The sequence below is a fragment of the Triticum dicoccoides genome, chromosome 5A (genome assembly GCF_002162155.2).
Source record: "Triticum dicoccoides isolate Atlit2015 ecotype Zavitan chromosome 5A, WEW_v2.0, whole genome shotgun sequence".
Lineage (NCBI taxonomy): Eukaryota > Viridiplantae > Streptophyta > Magnoliopsida > Poales > Poaceae > Triticum > Triticum dicoccoides.
In genome coordinates this window covers 417,972,253-417,977,131 of record NC_041388.1, presented here as the reverse complement: position 1 = coordinate 417,977,131, position 4,879 = coordinate 417,972,253, and the positions used below count along the sequence as shown (strand labels likewise).

General features: G+C 51.6%; 1 pseudogene; it reads right to left on the bottom strand.

Annotated features, from left to right (window-relative positions):
• Positions 1-320: 320 nt before the first annotated feature.
• Positions 321-3,006, bottom strand: LOC119299641 (annotated as a pseudogene).
• Positions 3,007-4,879: the final 1,873 nt, after the last annotated feature.

Sequence of the window (4,879 nt, the reverse complement as noted above, 5' to 3'; positions counted from 1 at the left end):
TGCGGTAAGCCTCCACCCCCCAGTGAGCGCCCGTGTCCCGAAGGTAATCTTCCAACGCGTGCACTTCGTGCGGGCGGCCCTCCTCGGGCCACAACATGTGGCGCCCCGATAAGGCGCATTCTCTCACTCATGGTGAACTACGGATGCAGCAGTTTTCAGCCAAAAGATATATTTGACCAACATACAAAATCTCATGCACACTAGTGATCAATGCAATCCAAATCTTTGGAATGAAATCAAAGTAAATATATATTCAATGTTGCCACAAACAATTGAGTTAATTGAAGCCAAAAAATAGTCTTTGCAGCAGCAGTTAGAGATCAGGCTGAAGCATCGACGACGGCGTTGGCGAACCATGGCCGCCTGAGCGCGGTGGTGGCCGACAACCACTTGTCGATGTTGCACGAGAGGAGCCCCTTGAGGACTTCGAAGCCTTCTTTGGAGAGGAGGTCCTCGGGAAAGTGCTGACGGAGCTTGTTGCGGGAAATGACATGCGGCGGCGTCACCAGCTTCCCGGCGAGCGGCAATGACTCGTAGGCTGGCCAGATGGTAAACAATGGCCTGCCGAGAACGCGGAACATGGCGAGGAGCTGTTGGGCGTCGTCGTCCCCGTCAAAGAGCGGCTTCCCGGAGAGGAGCTCGGCCATGACGCAGCCCAGTGACCACATGTCAACCGTGGCGTCGTAGTCGGTCTTGCCGAGGAGCATCTCCGGTGCCATGTACCGGCGTGTGCCGTGCTGGCCGTACGGCGCGGGCTCGGACATGGACACCGCGAGACCTAGATCACAGATTTGACGTTGCTGATGCCACCTGCGCCGACGAGGATGTTCCCCGGCTTGATGTCGCGGTGGATGATGCGGAGCCCGTGCATGTGCTTGGCGGCGCCGAGGAGCTGCTCCATGATGCAGCGCACGTCGGCCTCGGGGAACGGCCGGCCGCGCCGGTGCTCATGGAGGACGTCGTGCAGGTTGGGCCCGACGCACTCCATCACGACGGAGAGCTTCCGGGCGAAGGGGTCGAGCGAGAGCGCCCGGAGCTCGACGATGGCGCGGTGGCAGTGGCACGCGGCGAGGAACGCCAGCTGAACCTCGCGCAACGTACGGGCGTCGGCGCAGCCGCACGCAATGCCGGCGCCCTCGTGCGCGCAGGGGAGCGGTTACTTGAGGGCGACGGTCCAGCCGTTGGTGAGGTGGCGCGCCTCCACGACACCGCCGTAGGCGCCCACGCCGAGCGCGCGCGTCTCCTGGTAGTCGGTGGAGCTCCAGTAGCACACCCCTGTTGCAGAAGGTGAGCCTCGGGGCGCCGCCGCTGGTGTCCACCTTGAAGTCGGGGTGGTCGCCGCCGGGGAAGACGCCCATCGGGAACGGAGGAGGTCGATGGAAGCGCGGCCGGAAAGGAAAGGAAACGAGGAGAGGATCGCATGGTGGCGGCCGTATATATTGAGGCATCAGCGAGACGTACTCGAGTGGTCCCCGGACTCCACGAGGTCAATGCGCTACGTGGCTCTGGCTTGGGCGAGACTGCGACGGAAGCATGTACGCGTTCGGATTCGTAGCCGGAGACGAAGTGGAAACCGGAAACCGGAAACGGGAGGGAAAAAGGGACTGCCTCCAATTTCAATTTTACCCCATGCTGTCAAATTATGATCTGAGTTTTTACTCTCTCGCCGGTTGTTTTGATCAACATTTTTTTATTTTCACTCTCTCATCGTTCGGTTTGTGTCGCTCGCCGTTGTCGTGGACCCCGTGCGCCTCTACTCCGACACCATCACGATTGGCCGGCTCCTTCACCGACCAAGCGGCCTCGCGCGACAGGCGGCCCCTCACGATCATCGTGTGTGCGCCGTCGATCTACGTTGACCGTCTCCGTTCTTTCCGACCCGGACACCTGCATCGCCTCCATGCAGCGCCCCGCGCGCCATGCGGCGGCCAATCATAGACGCCGCTCGCGCGCCGGCCCGCCAATAGTTCCACGCCACCCGCCTCCGCCGCGTCTACAGGGCGGCCCTGCGGGTTGCCTCGCCGGCCTCATCCTTGCTACGTCCACTACTAGGAAAAGGGCTGCTAGTGGCGCACCTGTTTTCGCTACTAATGGTGCACTACAGGTGCGCCACTAGCACCACGCCATTAGAATTTTTTTACTAATGGCGCATCACTGGTGCGCCATTAGTATCTGGTATACTATTGGCGCACCACAGGTGCATCATTAGTATAGCCCACGGTGCGCTATTAGTATCTGGTCACTATGGCTTAATCTTGGGTCAATATGCTTAATATCAAGTCAAATCGCACTCTATGGTCAAACTTCCTGGAAGGTCACCCATCCTCACACTACTCCAGCCCGAGCATGCTTAACTTCGCAGTTCTATCCAACCCCAGCACCAGCTCACTTCACAGGCACTTGTTGATATATCTATCATATCAATCATATTAAACCTTGTTGATGTCTAGGACTTAGTTCATGTTCATGAGTATGATGAAATTTTGAAAAAATATTTCAAACTTTTCGGTCATATTACGTATCATATTTTGAAAAAAAATCAAATTTTTTTGAAACCAATTTTTTTCTGTTACTAGTGGCGCACCTAGCAAACGGTGCGCCACTAGTAAGTTTGAATTTTTTTCCATTTTTTCCCTCTAGATCTTAAAAGCTCCGTAACTTTTTTCTCTTAGGTTTTTGGGGATTTTGAAAATGTTTAACGGGGTTCCCATTTTACAAATTCCAGAGAGATTTTGCAAATAAAGTCGAAACTCATATTTGTAAACTTTCCCAACAAGTAGACCACATATCACATGGGAAACTTATTTTTTTTGACATTTCCATCATTTTCTTTTATTTTTTTAAACTAAAAAGGCGGTCCAGAGGGGGTGGGTGCATTTGGTGGAATTTTTGGGCCAAATTAGTAATGGCGCACGGTGGGTGTGGTGTGCCATTACTAGTTTGAAAAAAAAATTAAAAAAATTGAAAATAAATTACCAGTGGCGTACCGTGGATGTGGTGCGCCATTACTAGTTAAACTAGTAATGGCGCACTAGTTTAACTAGTAATGGCGCACTATCCACTCGTGCGCCATTACTAGTTTTGAAAAAAAATTGAAAAAAATTACTAGTGGCGCACCGTGGATGTGGTGCGCTATTACTAGTTAAACTAGTAATGGCGCACTATCCACTGATGCGCCATTACTAGTTTTGAAAAAAATGGAAACAAATTGTTACTAATGACGCACCGTGGATGTGGTGCGCCATTAGTATTTGGACACTAATGGCGCACCAACACATGGTGCGCCATTAGTATATAGTAGTGGCGCACCACATGTCTGGTGCGCCATTAGTGGCCATATCATCTACAGCCCTTTTCCTAGTAGTGGTCGGGCCGGCCACATCAGGTCCGTTGGCAGCCTCGAGCTCGGGCGCCGCTGCTCCGTTGGTCGCTCGGGCCTCGCTGCCCGAGCGCCGGCGCTGCTTTGGTGGTCCGGGTGTCGGTGTTGACGCGCTCGCCCACACGTTGTCCCACGCCGTCCATCATCGCCGGCTTCATCTCGGACTCCTCCGCCTTCATCGGGCGGCGTCCCCAACCTCGCGCGCGATTGCATTGATCACCCGCCCGCCGCGGCGAACCGCATTGATGACCCACAAGTATAGGGGATCTATCGTAGCCCTTTCGATAAGAGTGCCGAACCCAATGAGGAGCAGAAGGAAATGACAAGCGGTTTTTAGTAAGGTATTCTCTGCGAGCACTGAAATTATCGGTAACCGATAGTTTTGTGATAAGGTAATTCGTAACGGGTAACAAGTAACAAAAGTAAACAAGGTGCAGTGATAACCCACAAGTATAGGGGATCAATTGTAGCCTCTTTCGATAAGTAAGAGTGTCGAACCAAACGAGGAGCTAAATGTAGAACAAATATTCCCTCAAGTTTTATCGGCCACCGATACAACTCTACGCACGCTTGACATTTGCTTTACCTAGAACAAGTATAAAACTAGAAATACTTTGTAGGTGTAATGGGATATGTTTGCGAGAAAGAGCACGTAAATAAAAACTAGGGGCTGTTTAGGTAAAGAAGCAATAAAGTTAGTATGGCGAGTGTGAAAAGTGGTGGTAGGAGTTGCGAAATTTTCCCTAAGCAATTGACTACTTTACTAGACCGATAGCAAGTTTTATGTGAGAGAGGCTGCTGCTAGCATGTCATCCCTGACTTTGAATTCTATGCACTTATGATTGGAACTATTAGCAAGAATCCACAACTACTAACGTTCATTAAGATAAAACCCAACCATAGCATTCAGATATATTGGTCCCTCTTCAATCCCTTATGCATCAATTTCTATGCTAGGTTGAAGCTTCTGTCACTCTTGCCCTCCAATACGTAGTCCTATCAACATATAATCAACCCTATGGTATGATCCACGCGCGCTCTCATATGATGGGCACCAAATGACAACAACATAACCACAAGAAAATTAAACCAATCATAACAATTCACCAATTACCGATAGGACAACAAAAATCTACTCAGACATCATAGGATGGCAACACATCATTGGATAATAAAATGAAGCATAAATCATCATCTTCAAGTAGAGGGTACAACAGGTTGCGGGAGAGTGTGTCACTATAGATAGATGGGGGAAGGTGATGAAGATGTTGATGAAGATGATGAAGGTGTTGGCGTAGATCGCCGTCACACGATGATGGCCTCGGCGGTGTTCCGGCGCCACCGGAAGGGAGGGGGCGAGGGGCCCCTTCTTATTCTTCTTCCTTGACCTTCTCCCTAGATGGGAGAGGGGTTTCCCCTCTGGTCCATGGCCTCCATGGCGGCGGAGGGGTGAGAGCCCCTCCGAGATTGGATTTGTCTCTCCGTCTCTCTCTTTTTCTG